Source organism: Schistocerca gregaria, chromosome 8 (assembly GCF_023897955.1).
Source record: "Schistocerca gregaria isolate iqSchGreg1 chromosome 8, iqSchGreg1.2, whole genome shotgun sequence".
NCBI lineage: Eukaryota > Metazoa > Arthropoda > Insecta > Orthoptera > Acrididae > Schistocerca > Schistocerca gregaria.
Genome location: NC_064927.1, coordinates 490,866,358 through 490,891,359, shown reverse-complemented (window position 1 = coordinate 490,891,359; position 25,002 = coordinate 490,866,358). Strand labels below are relative to the sequence as shown.

General features: G+C 43.4%; 1 protein-coding gene across 20 annotated transcripts in view; it reads left to right on the top strand.

The window, feature by feature from the left end:
• LOC126284064 (GTPase-activating protein CdGAPr) overlaps positions 1 to 25,002 on the top strand; it is a 718,807-nt gene that overhangs the window by 277,959 nt on the left and 415,846 nt on the right. The window lies entirely within an intron of this gene.

Here is a 25,002-nt window from a genome sequence, read left to right as displayed (position 1 = left end):
TCAGTCACCAACTGAAAACGTCTGGTCAACGGTGGCCGAGCAACTGGCTCGTCACAATACGCCAGTCACTACTCTTGATGAACTGTGGTATCGTGTTGAAGCTGCATGGGCAACTGTACCTGTACACGCCATCCAAGCTCTGACTCAATGCCCAGACATATCAAGGCCGTTATTACGGCCAGAGGTTGTTGTCCTGTGTACTGTTTTCTCAGGATCTATGCACCCAAACTGCGTGAAAATGTAATCACATGTCAGTTCTAGTATAATATATCTGTCCAATGAATACCCGTTTATCATCTGCATTTCTTCTTGGTGTAGCAAATTTAATGGCCAGTGGTGTACTTAAGACAAGCAAGCTTCGTGGCATGATGTCTGATAGGGAGCTCCAGCGACCCCGTATTGTCTTACAGACCACGTAGCCTTGTTAGAGACTGGCAGTTTACATTCGCAGATCACGCGGCCCTTGGGTATTGAGTGGCCGTAGCCATTGTGGCGTACCTGGAGACGGCGGCTGGCTGTTCTGCCGCCCACAGTCGACGCCCGGTGGCGTTCATCATTCCCCGTCTTCTTGTTTCATGGGACCGTGTTTAGACACACGAGTTATTTCCGTAGGGGCGAATCACTTGTCACGAAAAACGAGGGAAAAGGAAATTGTGAGATGACTCCAACGGAAACAGCAACCGGTCGCGGTTTATTCCATTTAAATATTTATTTATCTGTCGACTCACTGCGTGTCGTGATGTCTTGAGACGTGCAGTAAATTACACACGAGAAATTTTAGAACAGAAACGGTTTATTAATTTCAATATGTTTTATGTTGGATGTCTTCTACAGATTTTATAAATTCAGGAGTTAACATGTAACTTCTTCAGCTGCTGTCCTTTATTATCCCACCTGTTTTTAACAGCAAGAGTAACATACATACGTACATGGAAAACACAATGTCAAAAATATAGTAAATAGTTTAGTAGACGTAAAGTACAGGATTTTTTTTTCAGAGAAATATAGGAAACATAAGAACGCTAGCAGATTGTCTATTGCTTCAAACAATAAAATTGACGGTAATGAGAAGTGCTACTGACATGCATATACATCTGTGCTCTGTTGCATATGCTGTTATTTGTATATGTATTTGACAACGCCGATGCTGATTTTGAGTTTAATATTTGACGATGCCACCATGCCTGCAACACATTATGACATGCTTTTAAAAAACAGATCTGAAGATGGTCATTATAGACCGAAATCGGTAGTTCGATGCCAAAAAATTTGTGACCATGGACGCAAAGTAATGGGAGTTTATTTTATATTCGGGTCACTGTTTTATTAGCGACCATGTCGCAGCTTGTGAAAAATATGATGTTTATAAACAACATTTAGCCAAAAAGGGATACATCCACGGAGTGTCAGTTACTGACACTTTATTTTTTTATTTATTTGTGCATGCATCTTAGTATTTAAAGCCATTATGACTATATTTCGACCGTGACTGTATCAAAAATTATGAAAAAGTTTATTTAAATAACCGCTACCAGTCACAAAATTTGTTACTACTGTATTATTTATTGAGCAACATGTTTCGGGGAATACCCCATCTTCAGGCTCAAAGGCCTTACAAAAACATATTTTAACATCCCAGCACAACGAGACTGCGACGCCTGAAGAACAAAGACACCAACAGCTCTTATAAAAGGCTTTAATATGACTTTAATGTTAAAATATGTTTTTGTAAGGCCTTTGAGCCTGAAGATGGGGTATTCCCCGAAACATGTTGCTCAATAAATAATACAGTAGTAACAAATTTTGTGACTGGTAGCGGTTATTTAAATAAACTTTTTCATAACATCTTAGTATTGCTGTGCTGGTTGATGGGTTAGAACGAAACCGGTCGCACAATAAACAACGAACTGGACAGCAGGTTAAGATTTTACATGAAGCCATTTCTGCATATTATTTATTTATCTACCTACCTAGATAACTACTCTGCAATTCACAATTAGGTGCCTGGCAGCGTGTTCATCGAGCCACTTCCAATTTATATATCTACCATTCCACTCACTACCAATCCACTCTCAGGCAGTCGCACGGGAAAAACGAACACTGAAATTTATCCGTGTGAGCTATAATTTGTATTATTTTATTGAAATGATCATGTATTCCCAAGTAGGTGGGTGACATTCTGATTACACCGTGTTCATTCAATATCAGGCTGCCCAATCTTACCGTAGAATGGATTTTTTATGAGTCCGAGTAAGATGGTTGGTTCATACATCCCGTGACAGGTATATACTTAATGCGCACTCTAGGAAGACTATCGGTGAAGTTTCAACCTTTCTAAAGAGTCCCTAATATGTTTGGTACATGCGACTTTTCAACTCTGATGAAGTCGCTACGCCGTTTATGTGTTATAATTTTGTAGTGTGTGAGTACTTAGGTATGGCTCAAATGGCTCTGAGGACTATGGGACTTAACTTCTGAGGTCATCAGCCCCCTAGAACTTAGAACTACTTAAACCTAACTAACGTAAGGACATCAAACACATCCATGCCTGAGGCAGGATTCGAACCTGCAACCGTAGCGGTCGCGCGGTTCCAGACTGAAGCGCCTAGAACCGCTCTGCAACACCGGTCGGCTACTGAGGTATGATAAAGCTCTAAAGTCTAGTATAGACCAGAATTCTTTGTTAATTTTAGTAATCCTTACGCATTACGGTGTTACGCCATTTTCAAAGGATACAAAATATATTGACCGCCACGTTTCACAAAGCGTTTTTTATAGAATGTTTCTTAAAATTGTCCATGTTCACCAGCAAAAAAGTACCGGCAGAGCTATCTTTGTAGCATTTTTTGTTTTTGTAATACGCGCCTAGACACTGTAATCATGGTGTAGAAAATAGCTTTTATCGCACCCCGTCTCTTCTTCCTGCTCGCTGCAGTGTGACCTGCTAGTTGATGTAGATGTAGCGTCTACCGAGACGCAGCGCTCATCCTCTGTGTCGATACGAGCGCCGTGAACGCGTGAGGTGCTTGCACAAATGTGTGTCGACGTCTCAAAGGACTGAGAACGTTTTTCTGGCTGGTGGAGGCATAGTGCCGCGTCCCGAAGTCATGGTTTTAAACGCAACCCGCTCCCCGCAGCTGCCTCCTACTTGAGAAGCGTGTTTCTTTTGTAGTCAGAATATCCTGGTGCGCTTTTCCCTCTCGTGCAGGTTCTTTTTCACACCCCAGGATAAAGAAGCAACAGTCCTGTCAGTGTAACCCATATATCGGTCCACATCTTGTCGCTTCTGCCGTAGTCATGGTACGTTCCGGAAGTTCCGTAGATACGGGACCGGGAATTGGGCCGTGCACATCTATGGGGAATTTATCTGTGTGTCACGACTTTTTCATGGCAACTTCAACAAAAGTCGTTCCACGCTATAAGAAAAAAATAGACAACGATCCCAAAGTACTACATAATTTAGAAAAGTGCTGGAAAATGGACATCTTGGAAGAAATGGAAATTTTCATCCAAGGCCACATGGGAAATAACGAGATCCTGAATGAAATACAGATTTCAAAAATTCACATTTCTTTTCCAATTTCACTACAGGTCTCTCAAAATAAAAGATACATGACATCACAGTCTTTTGAGTATAGCTCCACGAATAGCTTAAAATATGTAAAATTAAGTAGTTTATATCGTGATCTGTTCAATAATGTTGTAACAGGTGCTCAACTTGTAACGTATTTCGTCAACCTACATCAGTAATACGATAGCAATACGTGCAGAAGACATGTAACTATCTGACTCCACATAGATCAACAGATCGATAGTCAAATGAAGGCAGCTGTATTTTGACCGCCATTTTGTCCACTGCACTACAGATTTGTTTCTGTGATCGTGTTTCCAAGTTACTGGTATGTGTGTAAAAATATTTGTGAACCGTGATCAAGAAAGCCAAGAGAGCGACAGAAATGGAAACCCGGCAGCTCATCACAACGTGAATGCCACGCCATAAGAACAAAGTGAGTGACTGTTAAAAAACATTTTCATGAAAACATCAGTCCAGCTTACAAAGTGACATCACCTCTTATTAAGTTTTCTCTTCTTCCATCGGATAACCACAGCATTTATGAAAAGATTGTTTAACGTCTGTATGATATTGTGAAATTGTTTTTGTAATGTCATATAGCCTGAAGATGTGGTATTCCCTCGAAACACGTCGCGCAACAAATAAATAATACATTACTTAACAAATTTTGTGAGTGGTAGCGGTAGTTAAAAAGCTTTACAAAAGTTAGTGGTTGTAGGCCGTGTAATTGAGCACTGCAAATCGCATATGTGGGCCTAAAAACGGACGTAATCGCTGTGAAACGCATTCGTTACTACTTTACATGCTGTGTTTGACTATTGATTTTGGATACTCGTTGTGGCAGCTGTGAAGTTATCTCAGCATAAAAAGAACGTGAAATATGCTTTTACCTGATCTGTTTTCATCTTTACCTGCTGTGAAGATAATCCATGTCCTGTTAACATAGTCCATGACCGAACCGGCAGACATAGATTGTAAGATAAAAAACTGGTGGTTAAAAATGGATTTTTTTCAAATTTCTTGTTGATTGCTGATTATCAATTTACTGTAATGTTACCGTGATTGAGTTTCTGGCATACTTTCTAAACTGATCTAAGTTTGACTGCAGTAAAAGGCACACTACAACAGTCATCATCAAAATGTAGGTTGCTCAAATGTGTGACATTAACGCGTATTCCTTTTTTCCCAGTTTTGCAATCTGAAAACTTTCGCTAGATCTGCTGCGAGTACTTTTGGTGATGTGGGTTTTCGTTTAATTCTAAACTTCCTGTCGTCATGAGTTTAGTATGGAAGCAGCTGGACTCATGTACAGGGGTGACAATTATTGAAGTATATTTTAAAAAAACGTAAATCATTTGCAAACTACAACGTGCACACACGTTATTCAACAAGTAAACGTCGCTGCAGATCTTCGGATTTAGGTTATGACATGTTCAATATGCCATCATTGACGATGATGTGGCGCAGACGAATAGCTAAGTTCTTGCATGACCCGCTGAAGTGTCGGAATATCGATGCTGTCTGTGACGTGTTGAGTGGCTGTTTTTAGCTCAGAAATGATTTTGGGGTTATCGCTGTGCACCTTGTCTTTAATATAGCCCCACAAACAGGTGTCACCTGTGTTCAGATCTGGACAATATGGCGACCAGTCCAGGCCCATACCAGGGCCTTTGGTTACCCCAGAGCCAGAAGGCGGTCCCCAAAGTGCTCCTCCAGAACATCAAACGCTCTCCTGCTTCGATGGGGTCGAGCTGCGTCTTGCATGAACCAAATCTTGTCGAAATCAAGGTGGCTTTGGGTAATGGATATGAAATGATCTTCCAAAGCCTCCACGTACCGTTCGGTAGTCACCGTGCCATCAACGAACATCGCACCGATTATTCCGTGTCTGGGCATTGCGCACCACACAGTCACCGGTATTCATGTTGACAGCGGGTGAGCGAACCTGGGGCCGCCCCTATTCGGGATTGCAGCCGGGACGTACAGGCCCGAATTTTGGTGCCCGAGATCACCACGGTCTCGTGATACTGGCGACGTATTTCCTGGGTGAGCCCATCGGATCGTCATGGTATCCATTATGGACGCTAAAGCGGGTGTTTGGCGGGACAGGCTATTTTGTTCAGCATAGAGACGATGATTTGGTTTCACCCTAAGCCTCCTAAATGCGATATGGTCTGGGCTGACTTTGCTGAAAGGGCTAAAAGTTCAATGACTCCATGGAGCGTCCGCCTCCTTAGCTGAGTGGTAACGTGTCTGCCTACCATGCTGCGAGCCCGGATCAGATTCCCGGCCGGATTGGAGATTTTCCCCGCCCGTAGACTGGGTGTTGTACTGTACTCGTCATCACGCCGTGAAATATTTTGACAGAGGTGGGAGTGGCCACCAGTACAAATCAAGTGTTTCTTCACACTGACACCAAATAGACAGTCAAACGTTTAATAACTAATTACAATTACTTCGCCTTCGTGCTGAGAATGAAGACACTTTTATGTCAATATCTATTGCACTTGTTCATCGACTACCCACCTGTAAGTTTGAGGTATCCGACAATCTGATTTTCTCTTCTATTCTGTCTTCTAAAAATTACAGTTCTCTTAAGTACGACAACTGGGCACGTACAAATCCTCCGTGAAAGAAGCGGAGAGCCTTCATTTACTTACTTTGCAGGACTCCCGCCTATACGCCGTGCTTAGTTCTCTGTTATATTGGGGTGGGGAAAATCGTAATACCCCTACCATTCTCTTAATGGCCTGTGATTTTTCTTTCTTCTCTATGTACTCCGCTGATCTTAGTTTCCACGGGTGACCGAACTCACTACACGACGACACAAACCGCAATACATATTCATTTTGTTTCAAAAAGCTCGGCAGAACTTCAACACGCGTACGGTCAGTCAAACCGGAGGTCTAGCAAACAATTACTTTTTGAAATTTCCTGGCAAATCAATCAAATCAATACTGTGTACCTGACCGGGACTTAAATATGGGATTTGCCTTTCGCGGCCATACACTCTACCGACTAAACTATCCAACTACGATTCACGGTCCCAGCTAAATATCTGCCAGTACCTCACCTGTTACCTCCCAACCTTCAGAGAATTTCTCTTGCATACCTTGCGGGAAGAAAGTATGTTGCGGGGACGAGATTCCTCGCCGATGTGACGCATACTGACAGGGTGTGTAGGGCACGACTAGGATTTCGACGTAGGTAAACAGGAGGACTCATCTCTTCACCGTTTTCGGAAAAGTCGAATTTGAAACTCTAAGACATGCTTACTCATTTTGCAAATATTTAAGCAGTTTCCATCCGAGCAATTAGGCACTTAGTTTTATAAGCATGAGGCCTCTGGATCGAATGTTGGTGCCTCTTCTTTTCATTCCCACGTGATTGTAACAACAAATTTATTATGACTGTGCGAGTTATCATTATTAAATGATTCATTTAATATATACATAATATTTATCCTGTAAATTGAAGAAAAAGCTTTTGTAAAGCTTGCCGCTGGTGGGGAGGCTTGCGTGCCTCAGCGATACAGATGGCCGTACCGTAGGTGCAACCACAACGGAGGGGTATCTGTTGAGAGGCCAGACAAACGTGTGGTTCCTGAAGAGGGGCAGCAGCCTTTTCAGTAGTTGCAGGGGCAACAGTCTGGATGATTGACTGATCTGGCCTTGCAACATTAACCAAAACGGCCTTGCTGTGCTGGTACTGCGAACGGCTGAAAGCAAGGGGAAACTACTGCCGTAATTTTTCCCGAGGACATGCAGCTTTACTGTATGATTAAATGATGATGCCATCCTCTTGGGTAAAATATTCCGGAGGTAAAATAGTCCCCCATTCGGATCTCCGGGCGGGGACTACTCAGGAGGATGTCGTTATCAGGAGAAAGAAAACTGGCGTTCTACGGATCGGAGCGTGGAATGTCAGATCCCTTAATCGGGCAGGTAGGTTAGAAAATTTAAAAAGGGAAATGGATAGGTTAAAGTTAGATATAGTGGGAATTAGTGAAGTTCGGTGGCAGGAGGAACAAGACTTCTGGTCAGGTGACTACAGGGTTATAAACACAAAATCAAATAGGGGTAATGCAGGAGTAGGTTTAATAATGAATAGGAAAATAGGAATGCGGGTAAGCTACTACAAACAGCATAGTGAACGCATTATTGTGGCCAAGATTGATACGAAGCCCACACCTACTACAGTAGTACAAGTTTATATGCCAACTAGCTCTGCAGATGATGAAGAAATTGATGAAATGTATGATGAGATAAAAGAAATTATTCAGGTAGTGAAGGGAGACGAAAATTTAATAGTAATGGGTGACTGGAATTCGAGTGTAGGAAAAGGGAGAGAAGGAAACATAGTAGGTGAATATGGATTGGGGCTAAGAAATGAAAGAGGAAGCCGCCTAGTAGAATTTTGCACAGAGCACAACTTAATCATAGCTAACACTTGGTTTAAGAATCATGAAAGAAGGTTGTATACGTGGAAGAACCCTGGAGATACTAAAAGGTATCAGATAGATTATATAATGGTAAGACAGAGATTTAGGAACCAGGTTTTAAGTTGTAAGACATTTCCAGGGGCAGATGTGGACTCTGACCACAATCTATTGGTTATGACCTGTAGATTAAAACTGAAGAAACTGCAAAAATGTGGGAAATTAAGGAGATGGGACCTGGATAAACTGAAAGAACCAGAGGTTGTACAGAGTTTCAGGGAGAGCATAAGGGAACAATTGACAGGAATAGGGGAAAGAAATACAGTAGAAGAAGAATGGGTAGCTCTGAGGGATGTAGTAGTGAAGGCAGCAGAAGATAAAGTAGGTACAAAGACGAGGGCTGCTAGAAATCCTTGGGTAACAGAAGAAATATTGAAATTAATTGATGAAAGGAGAAAATATAAAAATGCAGTAAATGAAGCAGGCAAAAAGGAATACAAACGTCTCAAAAATGAGATCGACAGGAAGTGCAAAATGGCTAAACAGGGATGGCTAGAGGACAAATGTAAGAAGCTTATCTCACTAGGGGTAAGATAGATACTGCCTACAGGAAAATTAAAGAGACCTTTGGAGAGAAGAGAACCACGTGTATGAATATCAAGAGCTCAGATGGCAGCCCAGTTCTAAGCAAAGAAGGGAAGGCAGAAAGGTGGAAGGAGTATATAGAAGGTTTATACAAGGGTGATGTTCTTGAGGACAATATTATGGAAATGGAAGAGGATGTAGATGAAGACGAAATGGGAGATACGATACTGCGTGAAGAGTTTGACAGAGCACTGAAAGACCTGAGTCGAAACAAGGCCCCCGGAGTAGACAACATTCCATTAGAACTACTGACGGCCTTGGGACAACCAGTCCTGACAAAACTCTACCAGCTGGTGAGCAAGATGTATGAGACAGGCGAAATACCCTCAGACTTCAAGAAGATTATAATAATTCCAATCCCAAAGAAAGCAGGTGCTGACAGATGTGAAAATTACCGAACTATCAGTTTAATAAGCCACGGCTGCAAAATACTAACGCGAATTCTTTACAGACGAATGGAAAAACTGGTAGATGCAGACCTCGGGGAGGATCAGTTTGGATTCCGTCGAAATGTTGGAACACGTGAGGCAATACTGACCTTACGACTTATCTTAGAAGAAAGATTAAGAAAAGGCAAACCTACGTTTCTAGCATTTGTAGACTTAGAGAAAGCTTTTGACAATGTTGACTGGAACACTCTTTTTCAAATTCTAAAGGTGGCAGGGGTAAAATACAGGGAGCGAAAGGCTATTTATAATTTGTACAGAAACCAGATGGCAGTAATAAGAGTCGAGGGGCATGAAAAGGAAGCAGTGGTTGGGAAAGGAGTGAGACAGGGTTGTAGCCTCTCCCGATGTTATTCAATCTGTATATTGAGCAAGCAGTAAAGGAAACAAAAGAAAAATTTGGAGTAGGTATTAAAATTCATGGACAAGAAATAAAAACTTTGAGGTTCGCCGATGACATTGTAATTCTGTCAGAGACGGCAAAGGACTTGGAAGAGCAGTTGAACGGAATGGACAGTGTCTTGAAAGGAGGATATAAGATGAACATTAACAAAAGCAAAACGAGGATAATGGAATGTAGTCCAATTAAATCGGGTGATGCTGAGGGAATTAGATTAGGAAATGAGACAATTAAAGTAGTAAAGGAGTTTTGCTATTTAGGAAGTAAAATAACTGATGATGGTCGAAGTAGAGAGGATATAAAATGTAGACTGGCAATGGCAAGGAAAGCGTTTCTGAAGAAGAGAAATTTGTTAACATCGAATATAGATTTATGTATCAGGAAGTCGTTTCTGAAAGTATTTGTTTGGAGTGTAGCCATGTATGGAAGTGAAACATGGACGATAACTAGTTCGGACAAGAAGAGAATAGAAGCTTTCGAAATGTGGTGCTACAGAAGAATACTGAAGATAAGGTGGATAGAGCACGTAACTAATGAGGAGGTATTGAATAGGATTCGGGAGAAGAGAAGTTTGTGGCACAACTTGACTAGAAGAAGGGATCGGTTGGTAGGACATGTTTTGAGGCATCAAGGGATCACAAATTTAGTATTGGAGGGCAGCGTGGAGGGTAAAAATCGTAGAGGGAGACCGAGAGATGAGTACACTAAGCAGATTCAGAAGGATGTAGGTTGCAGTAGGTACTGGGAGATGAAGCAGCTTGCACAGGATAGAGTAGCATGGAGAGCTGCATCAAACCAGTCTCAGGACTGAAGACAACAACACACAAAGTAGAAATAAAAAGATATACACAACATCTTTCTATCACATAAACATCGCCATTTCATTTGTATTGTTGTATCTACTTTTGTGATAAATACAATATTTAACCTATGGGGGGACTATACGAATCAGGGTGATGCTAATCGCTGAAGCATGGAAAACACTAATTACTGATCGAAAAAACATAGAAAACCCTGTTTGTTGCGACGTACAGCATGTGTGGTGAACGCGTGATTTTTTCATGTGCATGTACACTCCTGGAAATGGAAAAAATAACACATTGACACCGGTGTGTCAGACCCACCATACTTGCTCCGGACACTGCGAGAGGGCTGTACAAGCAATGATCACACGCACGGCACAGCGGACACGCCAGGAACCGCGGTGTTGGCCGTCGAATGGCGCTAGCTGCGCAGCATTTGTGCACCGCCGCCGTCAGTGTCAGCCAGTTTGCCGTGGCATACGGAGCTCCATCGCAGTCGTTAACACTAGTAGCATGCCGCGATAGCGTGGACGTGAACCGTATGTGCAGTTGACGGACATTGAGCGAGGGCGTATAGTGGGCATGCGGGAGGCCGGGTGGACGTACCGCCGAATTGCTCAACACTTGGGGCGTGAGGTCTCCACAGCACATCGATGTTGTCGACAGTGGTCGGCGGAAGGTGCAAGTGCCCGTCGACCTGGGACCGGACCGCAGCGACGCACGGATGCACGCCAAGACCGTAGGATCCTACGCAGTGCCGTAGGGGACCGCACCGCCACTTGCCAGCAAATTAGGGACACTGTTGCTCCTGGGGTATCGGCGAGAACCATTCGCAACCGTCTCCATGAAGCTGGGCTACGGTCCCGCACACCGTTAGGCCGTCTTCCGCTCACGCCCCAACATCGTGCAGCCCGCCTCCAGTGGTGTCGCGACAGGCGTGAATGGAGGGACGAATGGAGACGTGTCGTCTTCAGCGATGAGAGTCGCTTCTGTCTTGGTGCCAATGATGGTCGTATGCGTGTTTGGCGCCGTGCAGGTGAGCGCCACAATCAGGACTGCATACGACCGAGGCACACAGGGCCAACACCCGGCATCATGGTGTGGGGAGCGATCTCCTACACTGGCTGTACACCTCTGGTGATCGTCGAGGGGAAACTGAAGAGTGCACGGTACATCCAAACCGTCATCGAACCCATCGTTCTACCATTCCTAGACCGGCAAGGGAACTTGCTGTTCCAACAGGACAATGCACGTCCGCATGTATCCCGTGCCACCCAACGTGCTCTAGAAGGTGTAAGTCAACTACCCTGGCCAGCAAGATCTCCGGATGTATCCCCCATTGAGCATGTTTGGGACTGTATGAAGCGTCGTCTCACGCGGTCTGCAGGTCCAGCACGAACGCTGGTCCAACTGAGGCGCCAGGTGGAAATGGCATGGCAAGCCGTTCCACAGGACTACATCCAGCATCTCTACGATCGTCTCCATGGGAGAATAGCAGCCTGCATTGTTGCGAAAGGTGGATATACACTGTACTAGTGCCGACATTGTGCATGCTCTGTTGCCTGTGTCTATGTGCCTGTGGTTCTGTCAGTGTGATCATGTGATGTATCTGACCCCAGGAATGTGTCAATAAAGTTTCCCCTTCCTGGGACAATGAATTCACGGTGTTCTTATTTCAATTTCCAGGAGTGTATTTTTAATGTGTGTATTCCAAAACAGACGCGTTTTACATTCATAAACGGTTGTCGGTCATCACACAGTTCAGCGGCATACCACGCATATCGAAGCCTGTCATCGAAAAATGGTACAGACCATTGATGGTGTACGAGTGATTGAACTCGTATGCAGTCTCCTGTAGAAGCTCGGTCTCTCTTTTGTTCGATGGTGTGCGCGCAGTTTGGTAGTCCTCTGTCAGGGGCTTGTCCTGCTTGTAAAACTAAACGTCAGAGTGCTGCACAAGACGAGGACATTTGGGAGGCATTAAGAACGCAAAAAAATTTTCAGACTGTTTCCTCGAAAACATTTGAGAGTTGCGTCTTCCTGTTTACATAATGTATTGAAGTCTGAGTCTGCCCTACACACCGTGTCAGTATGAATCGTATCGGTGAGAGGACGTTCGTACGCTCCAGTAGTTAGCCACAGCTGAGGGTTGTTGTTTTCAGAACGAATTTTCACCCGGCAGCGAAGTGTACGCCGATTTTTAAATTCCTGGCAGATTAAAACTGTGTGCCAGACCGCGAAAGGCAAAGATCCCAGGTTCAAGTCCTGGTGTGGCATACAGTTTTATCTGGCAGGAAATTTCAAAACAGTGTACACTTCGCTGCAGAGTGAAAATTCCTTCTGGCAACTAGCTTTTGTTTGACAAACGGAAGCAAAAACAGTCAGAACTGTTTATGAAATTGGGAGTCAAACCTAATTGCTCTCACAGTCGTTATTTGGCAAACGCATCAAACAAAGAAGTTTTCTGCCAAACATGCGAAATTTGACACATTGTTTGATCGTCTACAGGGGCGTTAAGAGTATGTGGATTGTGGCCTCGGCCGCTAGTGAGATTTCGCTTAGAGGACGAAAAAAATGGTCCGTTTCAGTGCGGACACATTTCCGTCACATCCGGAGGTTCCCAAAGGCTGAAATGGCTTACAGTGCTGCCGTCCAGTTACCTGTAATCTCGCTGTACGTTGCCGACTACGGGTAGCCCATCACGTAGTGTGACTAGTAAAGTGCGTCCGCGGTGACTTGCAGAACGTGGGAGATGAGCCAGCCACCCAGCCATTCGCGGCTTCGCAGCGACCTCGCGCAGCCGGCTGTGTCGGGCATTGCCACCAGCTGCGTCCCCCCCACCCCTCTCCGCAGCTCCACCTGACTTTCACTGAGGCCGCGTCCAGTCAGTTAACGCTACCTGCTGCCGGCGTCACACCTAACAGTTGCCCTGCGGCTCACGCAGAAGCGCCCGTTTCACCGTTATTTACGGTCTCTTTTCCGTAATAGAATAACTCGGTACTACTACGGTCTCTCTTCCGTAATAGCCGGCCGGGGTGGCCGAACGGTTCTTGGCGCTACAGTCTGGAACCGCGGGACTGCTACGGCCGCAGGTTCGAATCCTGCCTCGGGCATGGATGTGTGTGATGTCCTTAGGTTAGTTTGGTTTAAGTAGTTCTAAGTTCCAGGGGACTGATGACCTCAGAAGTCAAGTCCCGTAGTACTCAGAGCCATTTGAACTATTTTTTTTTTCCTAATCGCATTTCTTTTAATCCTTTATACATTTACATAAATGTACAAACATTTGTGTCTAGCTCACAACTCAATATATCTCTTACAGGTGTACGGTTAGAGCGGAATCATGGGCTGTTCCGTAATGTTCAATAAAGTGGTCTGTTTCTATACAGCTGCCATATAGTATCTTCCTTGTCCACAAAATTCTTTACGTTTTAGTTACAGCTGTGAAATTTTATAGGAATGAACAATTTTTTCATAATCGTGTAATAACACTTCGAAACACACAAACTTGTTTGTTGAACCAGAGCTCGATCTAGCTTCAGCCCCGGTGCACCTCACTGTTATGAAAGTTAATTAGAAGGTACATACGGGAAGCCGCAGTTGCTTCTTGCTGCTGATGAGTTTGTTTGGAAATGTTGCAGTGAGATACCAGGGTCAACCGACTCGAGATCCTGTTATAGAAGCGATTGGAGGCAGTGGCTTCGTTGCAGTATGCTTCAGCGATGCATTCTGGTAAAATATAATAAAGAAATGGACAACATAATAAGAAAACACATCTAGCTGTACGCCTAGAACCGCTCGGCCACTCCGGCCGGCTAGGGAAAAATATTTAAAGCGTATTGCTCTATTATTTTGAAGACAACCGGATGGAATCCCTAGATTCGCAATAGAGAATGCAGAATAAAACTGGAATTCTTTCCTTGTTATGCAAATCGGGTTGGAAAGGAGATTTTGAGGAATCTAATCACTACAGAACTCTAATGCTGCTGATGACAAGGAGGATAACGCGTAGTTCATTATATTTGATAACTAATCGAAGTACGGTAAATGTGTTTGTAATGGACACACGGAAGCATTCATTCCCTCACATGACACAAAAAAAGCACTGAGCAATAGCAATAAAACGATCGTAAGGTTAGGAACATGTTCACTTAGTTGAAACCAGAAGGAGAACAGAACGATGTTTCAGCTGAAATGACAAAGCGTAAGAATTTGCTATTTGGTGCTGCTATTGCAGCGTCTTGTTACAGATGATAGCTGTTTCTTATATGGTAATTTAGTTATTTGTTGAAGATAGTTCTCTATTTGTAATCGTTTGACATCTTACTTACAAGTAGGCGCAGACCCAAATAGTGTTTGAGGAATTAATGTTAGACACGAAAGTTACAAAAGAAGCTGGTTAAACCTGTGAGAATAAAATGAAAATAAACGATATGGATACAGCGGACTTTTCGCAACAAGTAAATTTTTCGTACTGGACTAGGCAACTCAAGCGTATCAAGTTAGAATGCGAATTACGTACCGGTGATCTCTGTGAAAGGTTGACTTACCACTTAGGAAACTACTCACAGTGTAAGATACCCCCATCCTTCTCCCTTCTCACTCGTTAAAACCTTTCTCGACTAATTATCTACAATCGTTGTGTGACAGAAAAAAGTATGCCACCGCCATGGTGTACACGATACCATTCCCCATCTTGACCAAGTATGGTAGCGCAGCTGTTAAGGCGGTCGACTCGCGTACGGAAAGAGCAAGATACAGATCTTTGTCCAGCCACCTAGGTTTAGCAAAGCTATAGATTTTCCATACTCTTAATCGCTTAAGGCGAAGGTCGGCACGGTTCCTTTGAAGCGGCCATGGCTCATTTCCAGCCTCGTCCTTGACTGATGCAACTTAGTGCTCGCTCCCAGATGACATCATCGTCAACGAGATGTTAAACCATAAACCTCTTATTAGTGTCAGTTTGGATGTCCCTGCCCATCATTAATACATTACCGTAGGCCATAGAGACTAGAAAAAGTGTGCCGACTCCTGGCCGTTGACACAGTTTGTATAGGAAAGGTGGCGTGGTCGCGAACTACGAGCACCACCGTCGCTTGGCGCTCGGTTGATGTATTCGGACGTTGTCTACAATTATTTTGTGATTTTGATTGTGTTGTTGTGAGTGACTTTTGACGAGTTGAAGGCTGCGGTGATTAATAGGCGTTAAGAGTTGTAATTACTGGTATTTATAGAAGAAAAACTAAAGGTAAATATTTTTAGACCTCCAGAAAACCGAAGTAGAATTTAGAAACGGGTGACAGTAATTCATCCGAAAGACAGGGGTCTGACTCACAGTTGTTTAGTGTGCGATTCACATCTCGGCGAGGAACTACAAAAGCAGACTTGTTTGTTATCGTTAAACACTTTGAAATTCCAAGACAAGGGTGGCCTCTTAAACCAGGAAGGTTTAAGCGGTTCCTCATTTATTTCATAGTTTACTGAAATATCTATCGAAAATACTTCACAAAAGAAACTAGCCTGTAAAACACCAGCAAAAGACAAGTTGTGAGAAGAAGACGGTAAACAACACGCAGTTGCATGTCTGCCAGATTTCCCTCCGTCGAGGGAACGGATCGGTACTGAACGCAGCAGTAATTACGTTAAAACAATTTTGAAGTGCAAGAAAATCTAAATTCTGCGGTTACTCTCCCGCGAAAGCAACACTCATATGAAAAGAGTAAGACGGCTCAGGCAGATGTTCTAGATCATTGCATACTCAGTAAGAAACAGAAAAGTATAGTTGCCACTATGTTCAGGAAATGCCAGTTTAAAAACAAGAGAATGCGTTATGTGGTAAGGCAATGAATTTATTCTGGATAGCGTGCTCTTAGTTGCCAAAAAGGCATAGAAATGGTTTCAGATACGAATTGTTGCCATAACCTTTCGAAACCCATCTCTGAAACTCAGTAAATGATCTCAAATTCTCGTGTGGAATTAACGAACAGGCTGCAGAAGCAATTAAGTATCGTTTTCGGGAAGAACAAGACGAAAACTAAGATGTACTCATTTTTGATGAAGGCAGGCTCCAAGAAAAGCTACATTTCAGGGACGCTTCTCTAAAAGTTGATATTTTTTGTCAATTTATGGAAATATACTCCAGACGATTGTAATATTAACCTTACAAATCATCCTCTAGTGTTCATGATTATTGCTGTGCTGCGTATGCGAATCGCACCACCACTCCTGGCGATGTCTCGCATATATTGCTTCCAGCTAGAGCAAGCCGGAACGAGGCTTGTTGCATTCGCTTCTTATACTACACGTCCGAACAAAAAGGTCATGCAGAGTCCAGGAATTACTGGCATAAAAGATAGTTACTTGCTCTATATCAAGTGCAGTTGACGAAACCACAAGAATATGGGTATTTTCAGACGCTATTCATGCCATAAATTGTGTAAAAAAAATAGTTGATGTGATAAAACTGATGTACTTCTTAACGATAAATTTTTATCGAGAATATACTTCCCCAGGATTTGCCAAATTGAAGGTTTGCCGCAAGTTAACTTCTACTCACTTGGATCCGACGTCGTTTCAACGAATAAACGTAAATTAGCTCTGCAGTAACTCAGTAGCCAAAACCGTTAAATTCTTAAGCAAATTTAAAGCAATATGGTTAGAAGACAGCAACTCAACGGGATCTTCGTCACATATATGAATAGCTTTGTGGGCGCACTTTTATTTTCGTAATGAAGTTCTGTACAAAAACGCAGAGGCTCACGTAACGTTTAATGACCTGGAGAAGCATTCTCGCCGAAAATGTAACGGCTTAGCTTCCGAAAGTACTCTCCAACCTCTAAGGGTACCCACTGGTAGTACCTTAGGAATACCTCAATACTTGAAAAGAGGTCTCAGCTTTCTCCCGACGGCAACATCATTTCGATATTGTAAGGTCTCTAATTTGCAACGATCATCCGTCAGTAATAGACTACTTCGGCATGGACAAGCTACAATTTGTTCACAATCTCATAAAAATTCGTTACCTTCCTGTGGAAACTGTGCACATAAATGTGAATTTCCTTTGATATCGTACATAAGACAAATGCGGACGTTAGCTAGATATTTGTAATAAAAGAAACTACGTTGGGTTTTGGAACAGCAAACATAATTAAGAAAACTCTGTCTCTTCCACATAACTTCACAGAGGCTCATTCCTATTCACAATGTAAGTCCACATGCTGTTTTTGCCGTAGTAACGCGTACTTCCGTGGGTCACAAGCGGAGCAACTGACAACTCGCAGCAGAACCGCAGAGCTAGGGAGTCAACACACTTCCTCAAGCACTCGCTATGCATACACTAATGACTTCCCCTGATCTCAGCAAACGTAAGTAATGTGAATGGAATTGACTCATTGGAAGTCCGTGTTGAGTATAGCATTCTGTCGTCAGATTGGTCTAAGACAGCCGTCGAGTTTTCAAAGAACTATTCCTGCTTAGGAGTCAGAGTACAGCATCGTAACCACAAGTGAGATGGTGCAGCAGGTATGTACTGAACTCGCATTCGGAAAGGCGATGGCTCAGATCTCGTCCAGCCATCCTAATTGAAGTTGTCTGTAGTTTTCCAAAATGGCCTCTAATTACCCTGTCGTCGACGGGACCTTAGCCCTGGTCTTCCTTTCTTGCTTCGTAACCAGAGCGTCATTGCCCTGGCGAAGTCTATTGTTGTTAAGAATTTGAATTAAGTAGTAAGCTGCGAAATATGCGAAGGTGCGAATGTTCTGTTGATTACGGGGCGCAGCGTTTGGCTTGCGTTAATCGCTGTTGGTTTGGCCAACACTGTGGAAAGTGAAGTGAGGTAGTGGAGCGAGAGGGAAGACGTGCCCTGCTGCAGCTGCGCGGCTGCTGCGGCTCCAGTGAACGGAGGGAGCACTTAGATTACGCAGGCAGCCCATTGTGCGCCCGTAATCAACAGCGATAGCTCGACCGAGGCTGCCACGACAGCCGCCTCAATGAAGAGAAGCCGAGAAGCTGTCCGTCCATCCACTAGTCTGAGCATGCTCTGCGGGAGTTCGGGCGACACAGCGTAAACGCTAAATTCTCCGTGCACCCTGAACGTAATATTGCAGTTAATGTACCTTGACTAATGGTACAGCCGTTCGATTTCTGTCTTTGCTCAGCGCTTGCGTGCTACCTTGCAGTGGGCAAAGTGACGATGCTGCATAGAACGAGGCTATTTGCTACGAGCGTACTTCCTATAACTAACGTTCACTGACGTAATTGAGTCAGCATTTCATTTGCCAATACCTGACGCACTGAAGTTGTGTGTCAGGTCGATACGGTCGAACTGTACCGGCCGAACTTTCCAGGAACGACTCACGACCTAAGCCAAAACTTAAATCGGGCATTAACTCCCTCCTGCTTTCCTAACTTTGTGTTTTCAGCAGTAAGGTTTATTAACCTTTCGGAACTACGGTCATTTTATAAAATTTGCGATTGTTTTTCTCTTTTCTTAATCTTGTTTCTGTTATCTAAGGGAATGATTTACACTCCTGTTACTTGCCTTGTGGTTGAGGGAATCCGCTCTGAAGCCTCACCTAGTATTCGGTTGTGTTTCATTTTATTTTGTTCCGTTTACTTGGTGTATTAGGTGCTGATGGCCGTTGATATGTCCCCTCATTTTCTAGGTGTATGACACTTGAACGACTAGCCGGCCGGTGTGGCCGAGCGGTTCTAGGCGCTTCAGTCTGGAACCGCGTGACCGCTACGGTCGCAGTTTCGAATCCTGCCTCGGGCATGGATGTGTGTGATGTCCTGAGGTTAGTTTGATTTATGTAGTTCTCAGTTGTACGGGACGGATGACTTGACACGTTGAGTCCCATAGTGCTCAGAGCCATTTGAACTTGAACGAATCTCTGCAAATGTCGCAGCTCTCGGTCGTTAAGTGAAGGCCGTGCTGCTATAATCACGTCGCAGACATTTCTCACGAATCACCTCAGTGTACCCCGCCCCCAGTAGCTGAGTGGTCAGCGCGACAGAATGTGAATCCTAAGGGCCCGGGTTCGATTCCCTGCTGGGTCGGAGATTTTCTCCGCTCAAGGACTGGGTGCATCATCATCATCATCCCAATCATCCCCATCGACGCGCAAGTCGCCGAAGTGGCGTCAAATTGGAAGACTTGCACCCGGCGAGCGGTCTACCCAACTGGAGGCCCTAGTCACACGACATTTACGTAATGACAGCTCCGCCAGTGCACGTTGTGTACGCGACACTACCGTCTTGTGTGTGTATGGGTGTCACTACCCCATGATTTTTGTCACCGCGTACTTCTGCCGGGAAATCACAGGACGTGCGTCCTCCTCGTTGTGCCTACGCCTGACTGCTGCACTCATTGATACGGTCCCATCTAGAAAATAATCCGCCTCTGGCCGCAGACGAGGTAATCGAGCCCGATCGAACGCCGTGTCATTCATCAGCCAATGGCGTCACTTGCATGCTGTATGGCGAGGCGAGTGGTCAGCACACCGTTCTCCCGACCATTGCCAGGTTAGCAGGCCTGGAGCCGCTACTTCTGTCACGCAGCTCCTCAGTTGGCATCACGAAGCTGAACGGACCCAGTGACGGTCCCCCCACGAAGGAAAAATCACTTGCAGTGCCTGGAATCGAAATCAGGTCTTCCGCAAGGCAGTCACCCACACTGATCAAAAATGGAGGCGGGCAAGGAATAATAGAAGTAAAACCTCGTCGCAGCAACTGTTGTCGGTCGTAGCCTATACAGGTTGAAAACAGTCATCGAAAATATAAAATTGTGATCTAGATTTTGGTATTCGGACTATTTGAATATACAGAGCACTTGTTTCTCCACACCAGCATGGTGTCGTCTTTTAGGAGTAGAGACAAGCTTTTGAACGCTAGCGGATTAAAACAGTGTAGAAAAAAGAGCCACAAACCGTAGGAAAAAAAACTTCGGCGACTGTCGGGATGGGTGTTATGGCAGCTAGTGGATTATACTTTCGAGCGCGACAGTTTATGCACGTGTCCAAGGGGTTGTAGACATCGGCGGCATCTTCGAGACCAGTTGCTGCAGCCTAGTTTCTCACCAGAGACATCAATTTTATTATTAAATTGGTTTCTCAGTGGAGTTGGTGGGTAGGTTTTGTTTTTGTTTTTGATGCCATCATTTTCCCTGTTGTACCCAGGCTGCATGAAGGCGGGTAGCATAGCCAATTGACTTTCTGACCTACATTAGCGTTATTACGTCTGAGTTTGCCATAGATGGTCAGATTCCGTAGTCAAAAGTGTTTTTGACTGATGATGTATTTCCACCCATGGTCGAGATCATAGCTCCTCAGATAAATGCTGTGATTAAGTCCTGATTTCCTTCTCAGTCATGCGGAGAGTTTCTTGAATACGTTTAATGGAGGGACTTGAGAGCGGAATTCATCGTGCATATCTGCGGTGCTTAGGATTCGTAGGACATCGTTTTGTATGATCTGCAGTTGGCGCAGTCTAGGGTATTATGCTAACACTCAGTTTTGATGTTTAAAGGAAGTTTCCCGCAGTTAGCTGCCCCCGCTTCCGCCCGGAAATGGTAAACCAGCAAGGTTTATAGGGGAGCTGCAGTAAAGTTAGCATTAATGTAGGAGAATTATTAGCCCGAAGAAAATTCATGGTGGAACGTCGCAACAACGTCGAAGTCCATAGAATCTTGGACGAAGATGCAGTATTAAGTCAACCATGATCTTATTCAAGATACTATGAAGGCATTCTCCGGGACTGGTGTAGCCAACAACGGAAAACCATGATCTGAACGGCCAAAGACGGAATTGAAGCTTATGGCCAAATAAAACTGCACTTCGTCACTACTGAACCACTTGTCCCCATAGGATGATTGACACCATAAGACGTGTTCCGATGCCTCGCCTAATGAACGTATCCCACCGAAAGCAAAAAATACGTTTTCAAATTCTGGTCTGGCACTAATTTTTTGATGTGTCAGGAAGAATAATGTCTAGGACTAACTCCGCTGCAAAATGATAAATTTGATTTTGTCTCTGTTCTCTTTAAATGACAGTCCGAAACCTGGTCGAATGTGTGCGACGTGCGCACCTCGGCGTCAAAGTTTTTGGACAAAAGTAAATGATGACAACACTCAAACGTATGTATATTTCATTTGCGTCACTTAGTTTCACCATCACGTGTAGCCACATATATATTCCAGTAAGAGAAGTCTCGCACATGCGGTGATCGCAGCGTATATCATGTTGGAAAGCAAAAATCTCAATACGAAGACAGATATCTTTACAAATACGTTACAGAAAGTAAAAAGCTGAGATTCGGTGTTGAAATTTTGTTCCAAGTCAACAGTCCTTCACTAGCGATTCGTGGCCACGAGCATAACGAAATGGAGATGTGGCTCTTTTGTGTTCATAATATGCACAAGCTGGCGAGCAAACGGGTCGCGGCAAAAAGCGAATCAAACTTAGCAGGTATAGATAACATTCAATACGCAGTGTGTGTCTCCTGCAGCTATGGTCTCGTTGTGCGCCGTTCCTGGGACAGGTTCCCCTTGAACTACTTACACCCGAGATGAACGCCAAGATTGGCCGCTCTTTAACGCTGGCCACTGCATTTGCCCATTCCCAGGTGGCAGTCAAGGCCGCAAAATTGCCCGCAGTTGATCACCGTATCGGCGAAGCGTGAGGCCACGACCATTACACAAATTGACTCCCATTATTCCAGTAGTTGTATGGGAACATTACCGGCGGTAGATTGCCGGAACAGAACAGACGATTTAGAGGTCGCACTCACATTAGGAGAAGACTCTCATAGTTCCCGGACCAAATTTTCTAGATTGAAGTGCCATGACCCCTCCTGTTGACGTTACTGGATCTTGTTCTTCATAGTGAAGAATTCACAAAATCCGATACGTTAACTCTGAATTCATTTTCAGGCAGGCATTCCGTATCACAGATTGAAGAGAAGCGTATATGTCGACATAAGGAACTAACAGTTAGAAAAGAGTATTTAATTTTTTTTATTGACAGGCAACTTTTAGCAAAGACATAACCTTCAGCTTTTCTTCAGAAGACTGGTATGATATGCAGCTCTCCATACTAGTCTGTCTTCTGCAAGCCTCTGCAACTCCGAATGACTACCGCAACACATTATCAAATCTTCCTTTGTTCAACCCTGAAAATTCATTGATACCTAACGATTTGTCTTTACAGCCGATGCTCTCTTGTCCCATAAATGTCTTTTTTTTCCTCCCAGTTCGATGTAGTACCCCGTCATTATTTACTCGAACTACCCGTTTAATTTTCAACATTCTCCCCTAGCACTACATTTCAAAAGGTACTTCTCTCTTCTTGTCTGAACTGCTGATCGGCCACGTTTCACTAGCGTACGAAGCTATGCTCCAGACAAATAGCTTCAGAAAGAGACTTCAGAACACTCAAATTTATCTTAAATGGTGACAAATTACTCTTCTTCTGAAATGCTATTAGCCGTCTGCATTTTACATCTTGTCTACTTTGGTCGTGATCAGATATTTTAAGCTCCAAATAGCAAAAATCACAACTTTTAGTACCTCATTTCCTAAGCAAATTCCCTCAGGATCATCTGATTTAATTAGACTACATTCCATTATCCTTGTTCAACTTTCGTTGATGTTCACCTATAATCTTTTTTCAAGACACTATCCATTCTGCTCAACTGCTGTTCCAAGTCCTGTGCTGTCTCTAACAGAATTATAATGCCATCGGCAAACCTCGAAGTTTTTATCTTTTGTTCATGAATTTCAATTTCTCCTTCATTTTCTTTAGTGCCCGCTCAGTGTGCAGTTTGGATAGGCATCATTTCATGTCCGTCCACTCTAACTGCATTATTGTTTTGTTTGACTTTTACCACCGCGACCCAGTCAGCCCGAAGGAGGACCTGCTGATTGTTTTAAATTCAAATTGACGTCGGACAAGAAATAAGAAAAGAAATATTTCTTCGTGTGATATAATAACAAATTAACAATTTTCGGATTTTTTTCCTTTATTCGTACTGTTAAACTTACTTCTTGCCAAATTTCGTCGTTACAGATTAACGGAAAATGCCGTATAGGTTTTAATTATTGAGTTTGCGATTATCAGAATATATTACCTAAATGGCTGTAAAGTTTGGATGCATTGAGTTAGAAGCTTACATTTATTACACAGCCAAGGGACCTCTGTGTGTGACGTAAATTTCAACTTGATTCATCTACGTGATCCTGAGAAAAACGCAATTTAGTAGTCAGTCAGACAGACAGACAGATAGAAAGGTAACACCACGAACCTATAAGGGTTTTTACGGTATATTGATAATTTTTACTTACGGACCGTCTGACAGCAACTGAATAAAACACAATTTTAGTGCCATAACCACTAATGAAAGTTTCAAAATCATATGTTGGTACAGACACGTGGATAACATTATTTGTCTGGTAGATGATCCAAATGAAAAAATACATGAACACCATTCGGAAATAAACAAAGCTCATCAGAACATAGAATTCACACTTGAAAAAAAAAGAAAATCGAATAAATTTTCTTGACATTACAATAAAAAAAATGGCAAACATACATTTAACATCTTTCTAAAACCAACAGCCACAGAGACAATAATACATTCCACATCCAACCACCCCTACAGCCAGAAACTTGTAGCACTAAGACACATGTTACACAGATTAAACAGAATCCCACTCAACAAGAGAAACTATGAACAAGAAATGACTACAATCATAGCCGGCCTGGGTGGCCGAGTGGTTCTAGGCGCTACAGTTTGGAACCGCGCGACCGCTACGGTCGCAGTTTCGAATTCTGCCTCGGGCATGGATGTGTGTGATGTCCTTAGGTTAGTTAGGTTTAAGTAGTTCTAAATTCCAGGGGACTGATGACCTCAGAAGTTAAGTCCCATAGTGCTCAGAGCCATTTGAACCAGTACAATCATACAAATATGGATACAACAATGGATATGACACACATGTGCTCAATAAAAAAATAAAAACACAAATACAAAACAAACACAACATTTCCAGAATACAAGAGGACTCACAAGCGGAAAACTTACAAACATACTCATCATACACACAATGACAACACCACACAGAAAAAAAACCAGATTGTACACCATGACATACACACATAAACTAACACGCAGAGTTGCAAACATCCTAAAGAGACAGGGCTTCCAAATAGCATATAAGCCTGGGCAAACCCTCCAATCACAGCTGAGCCAGCCAGCTACCAAGAGGGACAAATGCCAACAATCAGGAATATATAAAGTAGTGATGCAGTATACATAGGCATGACATGCAGGAATTTTGAAACACGATACAAAGAACATATCAGATTTTGGAAGTATGAAACAAACCATTCCACATATGCAGAGCATTTAAAACAGCATAACCATCATGCTACAAACATGGAACAAGAAATGAAAATAATGAGAATAAGCAACCATGACAAACATCTTACACAAACGCCAAGAAAACTTCCACATCTAGAAAGCCATAGCAGAAAACAAACATGTGATAAATGAACAAACACACATCAGCACAGGCTCCCTACTACACTTCATAAACGAAATAACAACATAAAACAAAAAAACTCTTCCCCACACTATCTGGACAAACACACACACACACACACACACACACACACACACACAAATGCGTACACGAACCGATCACA